Below are 15,057 nucleotides of genomic sequence, written 5' to 3' on the forward strand. Positions count from 1 at the left end.
AGGGGGCCAGGAGAAGGCATTTGATCCCCTGGGACTGGAGTTACAGACAGTTGTGACCTGCCATGTGGGTGCTGGGAATTGAACCCCAGGTCCTTTAGAAGAACAGCAAGTGCTCTTAACCACTGAGCCACCTCTACAGCCCCTGGTCTGGTCCTTTATTTTTTTTGTTTTTTGAGACAGGGTTTCCCTCATGTAGCCCTGCCTCTACCACCCAAGTGCTAGGATTAAAGGCATGTGCTGCCACACCCAGCCCTCTGGTCATTTTTAAAATTCAGCCAAATGAAGCTGAAAGCGAGACTAAGGCAGAACACACCTCTCACAGTTGCTGGCACGATGGTGACACAAGGGACCGGGGTACTGCCATCTTAGCACTGGCTCCTTCCCCTTGGTACCTGGTTTCTGTTTTCCTGCCAAGGGAAACACAGAACTTCTAGGCTGCGTAGCCTTGTGAACTAGCATGCTGGCAGGAGGAAGAAGGACTCCTCCAGGGATCTCCACCCCATTTTACAGAGAAGCGGCCGGACTGTACCGGGAATCAGATGGGCCTACGTTCACGCCAGCTCTCCCATCGGAGAGCTGTCTGCCCATGAGTAAGTCACTCAGGCATGAACATGTACAGACTTGGGTCTGGGTCCCCACTCCATATGTCACTGTGCACCATGACCTCTCTGACTTTCGTTTTCTCTCCTGTCACAGAGGGCTGTGGGATAGAGACAGTATTTGGAAGTGCTTGGCACTCGGGGTGAAGAGTGTTTGGCCTCTCACTTGCCTGAAGCAACCCTTCAATGCCTCAGTCATTCCAGCCAGGATGTCCTACTCCCTCAGTTCCGAAGACAGAGTCAGTGAGTTGGCCAGGGCTGCAGTAGCTTGCTGGTAGGGCTCCTGAGAGCCAACTGCATCTGTTCGGTGCTCCACTCTAGGAGCCCGGAATCAAGCAATCTACATTTAAAGAGTCACAGATCTTCAATCACAGCTCGCTCCACCTGTCCCTCCAGACAATTAGGTATTAAGTGCATATCAGCACACCACAACTCTTAGTGTGTCTGTCAAGCTGCCTGGAGCCCGAGAGGGTCAGGCAGGACTGTGGTGATATTTTATTTGTACTGAAATGTTATTTTAATTTTATGTTAATAAATAAAGTTGCCCTGGGGTCAGAGCTATTAGAGCCATAGTAAGAGCATGGTGGTTAGAAGAGCTAGGTAGATTTCTGTGTGTTCAGGGATACAGCCAGTATTAGAGACATACGCCTTTAAGACCTGGAGGGCGGTACTTACAGGCAGTGATGAGGCAGTCATGTGGTTGGGTTTACAACCAATGAGAAGGCAGAACAGAAAGATTATTTAAACAGGGACACAGGAAGTACCTCCCTCTCTCGGGGAAGCTAGGAGCACTGCAGGAGGTAAGATTTTATCTCTGAGCTCTGACCTCTCGGCTTTTCTCTTTTACCTTGGCTCTGTGTTTCTTATTTTAATAATACGATTGGTTACATCTACACAGGACAATCCAGGTTAAGTCACATTCAGCTTAGTGCCTCAGGCTCTACCACACTTCAGTTGACCAGGCTGCCTTCCTCATCCAGTATCGGAGAGCTATGTGCTTGCTGACCCCTCCCTCTCAACAGACCCTGAGAGAGTCTGCATGGTGTGGGGAGTGCTGGAGAAAACTTCCTCCCTAGTGGAAGGGATGTAGAGGAAGAAACAACCCCTCTTTGGGGACATTTTCATGCACATACATATGTCAGCATTGCAGAAGTTATTATGCTACACACTCAGATCCTTTTTGGCCAAATGACCTGTTATTTTTAGCTCTGAGGGTACAGACTCAGAAGCCAATGGGAGGAGGGGGAACAAGGGAAGGACTCCAAGGGAATAGTGGGAGGCACAGAAGTAAGCCAGCCAAACGAAAGCAGAAGGTGAGGGCAGGACTATGCCTCAGCAGACAGTGGCAGAGGAACCAGAGACGCTCACAGCTGGAACCTGCCCAAAGTCACCCATAAAGCAAGCAAGCCGGAGAGGTCCTGCATCAGTAGTGGAGCGGACTGGTAACTTGAAGTCTTCCCACAGGAAGCCTGGAGCTTTCGAGGCTCACAGCTCCTGACAACACATAGCTCAGCACAGATCTTTCCTCCCAGGGTCCAGAAAAGAAGGGCCATTCTCAATTTATCCCCTGAAGCCAGTGTCCCCTGATACCAGAACCTGACAAGAATGGTGTAGGAAGGCAGGGTTATCCGCCCAAACCACCGGCCAAAAGGGACACAAGAGAGGACTGGGAAGGCGACTCAGGTGGTAAAGTACTTGCTACGCAAGCATGGGAATCAGATTCCAGGTCCCCAGGAGCACTCTGTGGTGGCAGAGACAGGAGGGTCTCCCGCTGCCCAGCCTAATCCAATCAGTCCCATAAAATAAGGTGGGGAGCGATTGAGGAACGCGCCCAACCTTGACCTCTGGCATCTACATGCACACACACACACACACTTGTGCTCACATGTATACACACACACACACACACACACACACACGTCTTTTAAAAAGTTGATTGTATAGGAGAAACGCTATTAGAAATTATAAAAGAACTTCACAAGGTTGTGTCCATGTCCGGTTATTACTAAGCTAAACGCCAGGAGACAAAGCTGAACGGAGTAGAGCTGGATGAACGCCCTGGTGTACTGCTGCAAGGGTGGAGCCCGAGCCAGGCACGGTGGTGCAAAGCTTCAGGACTGATGTGAGTTCAAGGCCAGCCTGGGCTACGGAGGGTGCCCTCGGGTTTTGTTTGAGTTTTAATGCTGGCAGGTTGGCTCTGCGGGTAAAGGCATTTGTTGCCTATGTTTGATCCATGGAACCCAAATGGTGGAAGGAGAGAACCAACTCCCACGAGTGGCCTCTGACGTCCACACATGCATCACGGCACACACGTCCGTCCACCCACATGTCTTACACACACTAATAATCTCATTTAATAAAACGAAAACAAAGTCCCTCTCAGAGCCACATTCCCAGAGCGACATCTATCAAAGGCCAGCCCTGGTCCAGGAATGGGGGTCACTGCCTGCCCTGGGCTCTACCAGAGTAGAGAGCAGGCTGGGGGGGGGGAGCCCTTCATGGCTTTTCCCCTCTCTGACCCTTAGCTATTCTCTCAGCACCTCCTGAGGTTGGATTCCATATCTACAAAGCAGAGACACCCTCTGCTGGCCGGGCCCTGCTCAGGCCCCAGCGCGGCAGGCACTTCAGTGCTGATCTCTCCTCGGCCTCTTGTTTTTTTCTCATTTTCAGAAGGAAAGGCTCTGATGGAGAGGCCTCTCCTCCTCCGGCTCATCTGCCATTTTTCACTAGTGATTGATGCCGAACAAACCGCTCCAGATCTGGTGGCTGGGACATCCCCTCTTAGGACCTATCCTGCGATGCCACATAGAGCCGCCTCAGTCACTGTCTAGGCCCTCTCAGACCTGGTGAAAGCAACCGACTGGAGTTCCTAATCGGAGAAAGAAGAGGTCGGAATCTCGGTGTGGGTGGAGGGGCAATAGGGTTTGCTCTCCTGAACCCCCAGCTCACCCTTTTCGGTCATTCTACTTTCTACAGAGGTGACCTGCCACAGTGCACTGTCACCTTGACCTCAGTGGTCATTTGGAGGTGGGCCTATGGCCCAACCAGCCTCAGCCAGTCTGGCCAGCCCAGCTTCCCAGCCTGGGGTGGTCAACCTGCAGCAGCAACAGACAGCATGGTCAGGCTGGTAAGGGCCGTTCTTGGTGTGTTAATGTCTGCTTTCCAGAGGAAGGGAAGGAGAGAGCGCCCCCTGGTGTCTTCTGTTACAAGGGCACTAATCTCATCCTGAGGGCCCTGCCTCATGGCCTCACCTGACCTTTTTACATCCCCAAATTTGTATCTGTGTTTTCATCTATCACCTGGTATGTGGGTCTAACCTGGTATGTGGGTCTAACCTGGGGTTCTCCAGCCTAGCTGCCTCCCAGCCCTTGTGGCAAGCTGAATACAGCCTCCTGAACCCCGCGGGGAAACTTGGTATTGGAAGGGGATTCTTGGGTTTTTGTTGTTGTGCTTTTGTTTTGTTTTGTTCTATTTTTTCCCCTTTGAAGCAGGGCCTCATGAAGCCCAGGCTGTCCTCGAACTCATTATGTATCTGAAGCCTTGAACTCCTGATCCTTCTGCCTGTACTTGGCCAAATACTGGGCTTACAGCTGTGCGCTACCACACCTGGTTTTTACTTATCATCATTGTGTATGTGTGCATGATAAGGGAGTATATGTGTGCCATAGTGTACATATGGAGGTTGTTAGGTTTCAAACCAGGGACACATGGCTAACTGAGGTACCTATTTAACATACCAAAATGGACCCAGCTGCCAGGTTCTGCCAGCCTCCCTCAGTCCTTACCTGTTACAGGATATGGCTGCTATACTCTGCCCACTACCATAAACTTCTCCAGCCCAGGGACTGGGCTGCCCTTCCCTATGTAATGCAGCCATTTTGGAAGACTAATTGCCTGGTCTCTTGGTTGTCCCCTCTCCTCTTCTCCTGGCCTCACATGGACTGGCTCAGGGTCATGTCTACTCTGGACTCTCTTAGAGGTCTCTGCCTCTGGCTATGTTCTCTCTCATAGCTACAGTAAACCTTCTCCTTCCCCGTACTTAGGGGCATCATGTCCTTCTTTTTTGTAATTTCTTTTTTCATGCAGAGACCAGAGGATAACTTTTGAGAGTTAGCTCTCTCTTTCTCCCATGGGACCAAACTCAGGTCGTTGAAACAGCACAGCAAGAACTGTTGCTCACTGAGACATCTCCTCAGACCTGGAATCTGTTGTCATTTGAAGAAAATGTTCCTGATATTTGGGAAACGTCAACTGAAGGAAAACTCAGGACTCACTGGGATCCCCCAGCCACAGACACTCCAAAGCCAGGGACATCTCTGCCTTCTGGATCTTCTGAGTGTTTGGCTAACAAGGCCCCTGTCACCAAGCTGACATCCAAGTGACCTCAGAGTCCCTTCTCAAGACACAAAAGTCTTTCAAGTCAAAATCGAGTGCAGCATCCAGGCCTGTTCTGCTGCTTAAAGACGGGGTGCTCCCTCAGTTAGCAGCTGTGAGTTGCTTATGACACTTGACATTTGACCTTCTCAGGGGGTCAGCCTTTATGTAGCCACACTTGCCTGCCCAAGCAGGGACAGTAGGTGTCCAAAGCTTGGTGATTGGCCTTCACCTAGTATAGGAGGAACGTGCAGGGCTTGCCTTTTTTTTTTAACTTCTTTTTTTTATGTGTGTGTGTGCTTTGTCTGCATGTAAATCTGTGTACCCTTGCATGTCTACTGTCCAGAAGAGGACATTGGATCCCTTGGAACTGGAGTTACAGACATTTGTGAGTTATCGTGTGTGTGTGTGTGTGTGTGTGTGTGTGTGTGTGTGTGTGTGTGTGTGTCTGTGTGCTGGGAATTGAACCCGGGTTCTCTGGTAGAACAGCCAGTGCTCATTTTTTGTTTTTGTTAGTTTCTTAGACAGGGTTTCTTTATGTAACCTTGGTTGTCCTAGAACCAGCTCTGTAGACAACTCACAGAGATCCACCTGCCTCTGCCTCCCGAGTGCTAGGATTAAAGGCATGCACCAGCCAGGCAGTGGTGGCACGTGCCTTTAATCCCAGCACTTGGGAGGCAGAGCCAGGCGAATCTTTGTGAGTTCGAGTCCAGCCTGGTCTACAAAGTGAGATCCAGGACAGGCTCCAAAGCTATACAGAGAAACCCTGTCTTGAAAAAAAAAAAAAAAAAGGCATGCACCACCACTGCCTGGCTCAAACAGTCCTCACAAGCCAGCTCTCCAATCCCTTGCCTTTTATTTTTATTTATTTACTTACCCAGGCTGGCCTCGAACTCACAGAGATCCTCCTGCCCCTGCCCCCCCTGCGCCCCCAGTGCTGGAATTAAAGGCGTGTGCCACCACCGCCGGGCTTACATACCTATTTTTAAGATGGGGTCAAAATGTATATTAGAGGATGACCTTGAACTTCTGATCCTTCTGTCTAGTGCTAGGATATGGTGTGTGCCACTGTATCTGTGTGGTGCTGGGGATGGAACCCAGGGCTTGTGCATGTTGAGCAAGCACTCTACCTAGGGACCTTTCCCCCCTATCTTTCTCCCCTTTCTCTGAGCTTCCAGCTGCTCCTCCCTGTGCTCTCAGACTCAGCACCAGGCAGCTCTGCCCTCATCTCTCTGGAACTGATTCCCCAGCTGCCCTTTGCGGTCCAGAGCTCTAACATCCCAGGAGCTTGTGCTGAGCCACGGGAAGGTCCTCCTTAGGAAGCCAGTGGGACACCTGGCCAGCACACTGAGCCTTCAGGTTGGGCTGCAACACCCTTGCCCCCGCTTAAGGCGGTCTCCTCTGATCTGTGAGCTGCATCCCTGAAAGTCAACTCCAGTTGCTTCAGGATGAAAAGACCCAGCCAGCCAGGGCAGAGCCTGAGCTGATCTCTCAGGCCAAGACCTCACTTCCGCTTCCCTGTTGTGGCACTGGCCACCAAGAACCTGCCAGCAGAGCCCACCTCACTCACATCACCCTGGCCGATCTAGAAATTATTTATAGACCTGAACTCCACAGAAACCATTGTCTGCTGTTGCCATGGCAACAGGGATATGAGATGCAGCAGGCTCCCAGGGACTGGTGGAGACCTTGATGATGGTCGATTTCTACCCAGGAGGCCTGGGCTCATAGCCACCATCAGAGAGGCCTGGGGTGGAGCTCCCCCAACACCTCAGGTATTGAGAGCTTGTTAGTTGTTGGATTTTGTTTATATCTATCCATGAAACTGAATTAGGTTAGCTAGGCACAGGAAAAACAAGGGGCAAACTCAGCCAGCTGTGGTGGCGCACGCCTATAACCCAGCACTCAGGAGGCAGAGGCAGGTGGATCTCTGTCAGTTCCAGGCTAGTCTGGTCTACAGAGTGAATTCAGGCCAGCAAGGGTTACATAGTGAGACCCTGTCTCAAAAAAAAAAAAAAAAAAAAAAAAAAAAAAAAAAAAAAAGCCAAATTTACTTCTTATGGTGGCTCAGCGTGGCAAGGACGAACTGTCAACACAGTGCCATAGCAAAAACTCAAACAAGAAGGACACAAGCCCATTCCAAACCTGGATGACCCCAGCGTGGTGACTGAGATGACTGCTCACTGCTCTCTGCTTCATTGAGAGAGCAGCTTCATATGACCAGCCTTACACACTTACTTGTTCCCATCACACATTTGAGGAAGGGAACAAGAGTGGCCTCCTTCCCCAGCTTGTCATGAAAAGTTGTCCTCTGCTAAAGCCACCAGGGTCCCAGCAATGCAGCTTCCCCACAAGTCCATGCTTTCTTGAGTGTGCGCCTTCACTCTGTGAAGAGATCCCTTGCTTTGTCTCTGACGGCAATGGAACCTGCCCGCAGCAGACAGAGGTCTCAGGCAGCCCGCTCGTCTTTAAGACCTTCACCACAGTCACCACAGAACCAGCTGCCAGCCTGAAAGCCCAGATCCATCTCCTCCTAGACAACAGGACTGAGAAGCCAGGGTTTAATGCTCAAATTAGTTCAAATTCACAGGACTCAGTGACCCAGCCACAAAAGACTGGGAAGTCCCCCCACAATTGCACCACAGCCTGCTAACAAGGGAGGGGGAAGCAGAATACTTAAAACTGCCATGTTAGAAGGCAGGGATTCTCTCAGTGAAGGGGAACCCATGGCACTTGGCATCCACGTGGCCTCCATGCTTGGTGAGTAGATGTGTTTGTAAAGGAGAAAGCCACAGGATGGTAATGTAAGCACAGGGTGGTGATGTAAGTATAGGGTGGTGATGTAAGCATAGGGTGGTGATGTAAGCACAGGGTGGTGATGTAGCACAGGGTGGTGATGTAAGCGCAGGGTGGTGATGTAAGCGCAGGGTGGTGATGTAAGCGCAGGGTCGTGATGTAAGCACAAGGTGGTGATGTAAGCGCAGGGTGGTGATGTAAGCGCAGGGTGGTGATGTAGCACAGGGTGGTGATGTAAGCGCAGGGTGGTGATGTAAGCACAGGGTGGTGATGTAAGCACAGGGTGGTGATGTAGCACAGGGTGGTGATGTAAGCACAGGGTGGTGATGTAAGCACAGGGTGGTGATGTAAGCACAGGGTGGTGATGTAGCACAGGGTGGTGATGTAGCACAGGGTGGTGATGTAAGCACAGGGTGGTGATGTAAGCACAGGGTGGTGATGTAGCACAGGGTGGTGATGTAGCACAGGGTGGTGATGTAAGCGCAGAGTGGTGATGTAAGTGCAGGGTGGTGATGTAGCACAGAGTGGTGATGTAATCACAGGGTGGTGATGTAAGCACAGGGTGGTGATGTAACAGGACAATTGCCCTTGGGTTAGGAGCACCCAGGGGGTATGTGTGCTGCAAATGTACCCACAAACACAACAGCTCAGAACAACACACAGCCATCATCTAGGTGCCTCTGAGGTCCAGAGTCATCTATCTCAGCCTGTCTGGTTCTGCTGTCATGGAGGTAGCAATAGGGACTAACGGGGTTGACTTTTCACTGCAGGCTCGGCTGCTGGAGTGTCTGCTTCCAAGTTCATCCAGGCTGATGGCAGAGTTCACTTCCTCAGCTGCAGGCTGGACATCCTGGTTTTGTGGTTGTCTGTCACCTGAGGCTCCTTGAGTCCCTGACCATTCCCTTTCCCTGCTGTGTGGTCTCCCCAGAGGCTTCCACAGCTTGGCAGGCCACAAACTTGCAAAAACAGACAAGTGATAAAGTCACAAGTATGCTCGTGTGGTTGGTTGGAAGCAGGTCTCGGGCCCTGCTGCCTCATAAGGATCATGTGAGTCACTGTGTGCAGGTCAGGCCAGCATGAGTCTACCATGACCAATACTGTACCAACACTCAGAAGGCCTGACCTGCAGGAATTTTTCCATTCCTGCTACATTACACTGAGCAAGCCTGCCACCTTCTCTGGGCCTCAGTGGCCTGCTCTGTACAGCTGAGGAGTACAAGTCAGTGAACCATCACAGCCCCAGCATTCTACATATACCTAGTGTTTTCTCTGAGTTCAAAGGGTGCCTTTAGCTCTGGCTTCACATAACAGGCACTGGAAGGATTCTCCAGCTCTGACTAAATGGAGAATGCCAGGGATGGCTAACAGCTACCTCAGGCCCAGGCTTTCCCAGGCATCCCGTGGAATCCCATCAACGGTTCTGCAAGAGGCTCAGAGGATGAGGGTGTTGCCATAGGCACCCACCCAGAGCAGCGAGGCCCGGAGCCCTGTGTGGGGTCAGCTTCAGTGGCACACTCTTCCGGCAGCAGCCACCATCTCGCAGGTGTTCCCGGCTAGGAAATGGGCTCCCAGGACAGAGGCACCAGGCTGGAGCTGAGCCTGGACCTTGCCTTTGGTCATTGCTGTTCATATAGGAAGGCAGGACCTTGGGGGACAGATGGTTCTGCAATAGAATGGGGGTGGGGACTCAGAGGTGTGGCAAGAGAGAAGAAAGGAGCCAGCAAAGGCCTGGAGGGACAGCCGACATTCCAGGACAGTTTCAAACTAAACAAAGGCATGGAATTTTCGGGGAAAACCCCTGTGACAGGTATGACTCAGGGATGAGGAACGATTTCTCTTTTCAAAACATTACACCTACTGACTTATTTTGTGTGGGTGTGCACATGCCATAGCACACATGTGGAAGTCAGAGGGCAGCTTTCAGGAGTCAGTTCCTTTCCACGATGTAGGTCCCAGAATTAAAACCAGGTCTTAGGCTCGGTGGCAATGCCTTTACCCTCCGAACCAGCTCACCTGCCTGAAAGACTTCTTTAACAAGATCCCAAAGTGCCAATAATGGAAGAGCTAGGTGTTGTGGCCTGTGTCTGCCATCCCAGAACTCTGGAAGTGAGAGCAGGAGGGCCAGGAATTTAAGGACATCCTTGGCTGTACAGCAAGTTCAAGACCAGCCTAGACTACATGAGACCCTGTCTCAAAACAACAAAACCAGACCGTGCATGGTGGTACACCATTTAATCCCAACACCAGGTAGGCAGAGACAGGCTGATCTCGGTGGGTTTCAGGCCAGCCAGGACTTAGAAAAAAAAACAAACCTATGTTGTTTTTTTTTTGGTTTTTCGAGACAGGGTTTCTCTGTGTAGATTTGCGCCTTTCCTGGAACTCACTTGGTAGCCCAGGCTGGCCTCGAACTCACAAAGATCCGCCTGCCTCTGCCTCCCGAGTGCTGGGATTAAAGGCGTGCGCCACCACCGCCCGGCCAAACCTATGTTTTATAACTTGGATGTGAAGTGTCTTCCCAGAAGGTGGGTGGGTTGAATCCTTGATCCCCAGCTGGTGGTACTATTTTATAAAGTTCTGGAAACTTGAGGATGTGGGGCCTATCTAGAAGAAGTAAGTCATTGGGTGATGCCTTTGGGAGTGTATCTTGTCCCAGGTCCCTCTGGGTTGCTCTTTCTGCTTCTGGTTGGCCAAGAGGTGAGCATCCTCTGCCGTACACTCCCACCATGTTCCAACTCACCTTGGACTAGAATCCTCAAAGCAAAGGACTGTGGACTAAACCCTCTGAGTCAGCCAAATAAATTCTTCATTCCTAAGTCATTTGTGGCAGTGTCTTGTCACAGAGCTGAAGAGCTTATATGACCCAAGGAACAGAATGCTCACGCATGGGTTAAAAGCTTCCTGAAGTCATTCACAAGGGAAGGAAAGTATCCAGACTGATAAGAACTCAAAACCTAAAGGACACACAGAGAATGGAAAGATGGGCAGAGGACATGACTTGCCCTCAAAGGACAAGGAACTTGACAGATGATGATGGTTATGGGAAAAGTGCTCCCATGGATCACTGTGGATTCCTCTCCACACCCAGCAGACTAGCAAAGAAAGCCTAAGACACCTGGCCACACTGAGGCATGGATGGGGAAAGGAAGAAAAAGTGTTGTCTTACTCTTCCAGAGGGTCATCCGTGTCCAACAGGGTAGAGGTGTCTCTCCCGTGGCTGGGGTCATGTCTGCGTAGTGATTCCTTTCTGGAGAGAGGATCACAAGGTTCAGGAAGTAAACAAAACCTACAAGAAACTCCTGAAACATAAAAGACTCACGAGACCTTGCCTAAGGAGGGGTTATGTAAGTAGTAGCAACTGTGGGGGCGGGGGAGTTGCCGGCACATTGTGTGGAGAGCTACAGGGGTGCAGCTTTCTGTCCTGAGGTGTCACCCATGTTGGAGCGGGCAGTTCAGTGAGGCGGCTGCCTGAGTCACTCATGCTCCTATTGAGGGACCCCTGACCCATGCCGCTGTGAGCGACCTTAGTAAACACACTGGCTCACTAAGCTGGATATGTGTGGAGTCCTACCTTCCGTGTGTGCTCTGCATCTTATCTGATGTAGAAATCATCCTTTGTTGACTTCTCTCCAGGAAAAGTTACACAACAGGTCCACTGAACAGAAACCAAGGTGCCGGGATCTGTACGCATGTCAGTACTAACAGATATCGCTTGCCAACAGGATGAATAAATCACAGAAGGCTCATGAGAGAGATTCTGGAGTGATAACAGTGGATGAACTGAAGCTACATAGAGGAACTTCCAAATGTGATGTGGAGTCAGGAAAGCTGCGCAGTGCATGCGACAGTCCGCTCTGCAGGAAGTCTGGGAAGAACCCAGAGAAGGGGAGCTAGGTCCCCCCTTCCCCCACCCCTGCAGAAGCTCTTGAGTGAGAGTCCCTGCACAGTGGAGGCAGGAGATGGGTATATATATGTGTAAGCATGCAATCGTGTGTGTGTGTGTGTGTGTGTGTGTGTGTGTGTGTGCGCGCTGTGAGCACCTGTTACTCAGGGTAAGCCATGAGCCCTACCTGGGCAAGCTGCTGCACTACCTAGGACATCCAGCAGGTGGCTCAGCCTGGGCAATGTGCAGTAGTCTTAATCTGGAGCCTCTGTCCCAACTCCTTGGTGCTGAGGAGAAAACTGAGGCTGGAGCTTCTTCTTCCCCTTGCACATTGGGTAATCATTCCTCAGGCCCATGTCTGAGGCTCTTGATCTCTGCTGGGGCATGGAAGCCATGATGAGCTGAAGCACCAGGGCCTCCTCTCCAAACTGTAGGTGCTGAGGGACGAGAGACATTGCTCACCTCACACCAGCACAGTGCATCTGTGCTACCCAGCACCTGCGGACCAAGGTCCTCCAGGACAGTTGCTGCCATGTGCCTCTCGTTTCTCCCAGCAGATTGGGAAACCCCTCGGGTCTACCTTCTTTGGGCACAGGCAGCCTGTCCTGGGGAGATGTTGTAGACTATTATTTCAAGGTGTGTTACTTTTGTTTATGTTGCATCTGTTTAACTCTGTGAAGCTGTGTTACTGTGCCTGTCTAAAACACCTGATGGTCTAATAAAGATCTGAACAGCCAATAGCAAGGCAGGAGGAAGAATAGGCGGGGCTGGCAGGCAGAGAGAATCTATAGAAGGAGAAATCTGGGAAAGAGAGAAAAGAAATAGCCAGAGAAGGAGGAGGACTCCAGGGGCCAGCCACCCAGCTACACAGCAAGCCTCAGAGTAAGAGTAAGATTTACAGAAGTTAGAGAACGGGAAAAGCCAGAGGCAGAAGGTAGACAGGGTAGTTTAAGTTAAGAAAAGCTGGCAAGCAAAAGCTAAGCTAAGGCCGGACATTTATAAGTAAGAATAAGCCTCCGTGTGTCATTTATCTGGGATCTAGGTGATGGGACCCCCAAAGAATAAAGAGCCAAAAGAGCCCAGAAAGTAAAAACCAAACAACAGCAGGGACAGCCTGTGATGCTGTGCCGTCTGCTTGTGGAGTTCACTCAGTGGCATCTCACTTAAGCTGTGTGGCTTTGGGCCTGGCCTGAACTTCTCTGAGCCTCTTTTCCTTCACTGCACTGTATGGATCGTAACTGTCTCCAACACAGAGGGTCCCAGGAGGCCTGACTGTGGGTATGTCCTCAGAGGCACTGGGACCTCCACACAGGCACCTGAACAGCCTCTCCTGATCTCACTGGAGGATCTGGTGGGTTGAGTTGTGAGCAGTCAGGTTCAGGTCTGATCCCAGGATCCATGAGCAGGGATTTATTTGAAAGTAAGTTATTTACAGTCGTCACCAAGTAAGATAAGGTCATACTGGAGCAAGGTGACCCTAACGTGATGGCTACAGGGAAATGCTAGGTTACAGGTAAAGCCGCTACAGAAGTAGAGATCAGAGTGACATGTTTTATTTTATTGGGGGGGGGCGGGGTTTGAGACAGAGTTTCTCTGGGTAACACTCCTGGCTGTATAGGAACTCACTCTGTAGACCAGGCTGGCCTCCAACTCAGAGATCCACCTGCCTCTGCCTCCTGAGTGCTGGGATTAAAGGTGTGCGCCACCACCAGGCTAAGAGTGATATGTTTTAAATGGACCATCAAACCCTGCCTCAAAGGTCCTCAGGCGCCTTCTCTGGCCCCAATGCAATAAAATCAGCCAGCTAGTGTGACGAGTGTACAGACATCCCCCCCTCTCGGTGAGCCACCGTAGGGAAGGCTGAAAACAACCCGCTGTGGGTCTGCAGGAGAAGCGATGCTGCTTCCTTTAGATGGAATATCATCGAGTCATCAAAAGTGATGGCCAGACACTGCAAAGTGCTTCTCCCAGGAACCAGCAATTTTACTTCCTAGAATTTATCCCAAAGATTTCTATGACAGAATGGATAAAGAAATGGATAAGAATTCTGTTTTCATGGCTGTGAAGCAGGGGGAAAACATTGTTGCCCCAAAGAGGAGACATAACACAAGGCTGATGAGAGAAGCTGCCAGACCTGGGCCTAGGAGCTGAGGTCCCTGGGCAGGATTATGGCGTGACCCAGGCAGAGGAAGGCCGTGGGATAAATCCCATCTCTGCCCGCTCAGCTTCTCCTGGCCAGGCCCACCTATAAGTCAAGAAGACAGTGCTCAGTGGTCTGGAGACAAGTAGGCTACCTAGGGCATGAGATGGGGAAAGGGGGAGAATGGGATGTACTCTAGACAGGCAGTGGACCTGGCAGAGGGCACACTGGGGCCTGGCAGAGGGCACACGGGAGAGATGGTTGCAGCACCTCACCACAGACATGAGTGTGTCAGGTTCTAAAATGACACAGTTTCTGGCTTTCTTTTTGAGACAGGGACTCATGAGCCCAGGCTGGCCTCAAATTTGCTTTGTAGCTCAGGTTGGCCTTGAACTCTTTAGCCTCCTGCCTCTACCTCCTGAGTACTGGGATTATAGGTGTGCACCACTACACACAGTTTATGTGGTGCTGGGTGTTGAACCCAGGGCCTTGTTTATCCTAGGCAAGCACTCTGCCCACTGAGCTACGTCCTCAGCCCCTATTATACTTTTTATTTCCTGACTATTTTGCAACCTGTATTGTAGCTAGAGTTTTCCTGCCTTGCCCACAGTCAGGACAAATCTCTCTCACCCGCCAGTCCCACAGCCGCTCAGACCCAACCAAGTAAACACAGAGACTTATATTGCTTACAAACTGTATGGCCGTGGCAGGCTTCTTGCTAACTGTTCTTATAGCTTAAATTAATCAATTTCCATAAATCTATACCTTGCCACATAGCTCGTGGCCTACCGGCATCTTCACATGCTGCTTGTCCTGGCGGCGGCTGGCAGTGACTCCTTTTGCCTTCCTGTTCTTTCTTTTCTCCTCTCTGTTAGTCCCACCTGTACTTCCTGCCTAGCCACTGACCAATCAGTGTTTTATTTATTGACCAATCAGAGCAACACATCTGCCATACAGCACATCCCACAGCACCGTATATGTGGTTATTTTGTAATAAATAAAATAACGTTGCAAGAGAAGGCAGTTTAACTGAGATTCCCCACACCCTAAGGACTGAGAGGGTAAGGCAGAAGGGGGCTCCTCTCTGATCTCTCCCCACCCTGGGTCCTGTGTCTCAGGGCTGTGGCCTCACCTTTGCCTAGGCTCTGCCTTTGCCTAGAATGCCCTCATTGCTCCTGTCCATGAGGCAGGAGTGTCTGGGCAGTGCTCCAGGGCCGAGGGCAGAAAGGCCCATGGCAACAGTCTGGACTTCTTGCCAGCCAGCCTCA

General features: G+C 50.9%; 1 long non-coding RNA gene across 1 annotated transcript; it reads left to right on the plus strand.

Moving 5' to 3' along the window:
• Positions 1-1,226: 1,226 nt before the first annotated feature.
• On the plus strand, positions 1,227-13,518 carry LOC121829740 (uncharacterized). Its single transcript, XR_006072807.2, has 5 exons — positions 1,227-1,399; positions 2,610-2,721; positions 3,270-3,487; positions 4,686-6,748; positions 11,489-13,518. It is a non-coding gene; the product is annotated as an uncharacterized LOC121829740 (long non-coding RNA).
• The last annotated feature ends 1,539 nt before the right edge of the window (positions 13,519-15,057 follow it).

Source organism: Peromyscus maniculatus, chromosome 5, assembly GCF_049852395.1.
Source record: "Peromyscus maniculatus bairdii isolate BWxNUB_F1_BW_parent chromosome 5, HU_Pman_BW_mat_3.1, whole genome shotgun sequence".
Lineage (NCBI taxonomy): Eukaryota > Metazoa > Chordata > Mammalia > Rodentia > Cricetidae > Peromyscus > Peromyscus maniculatus.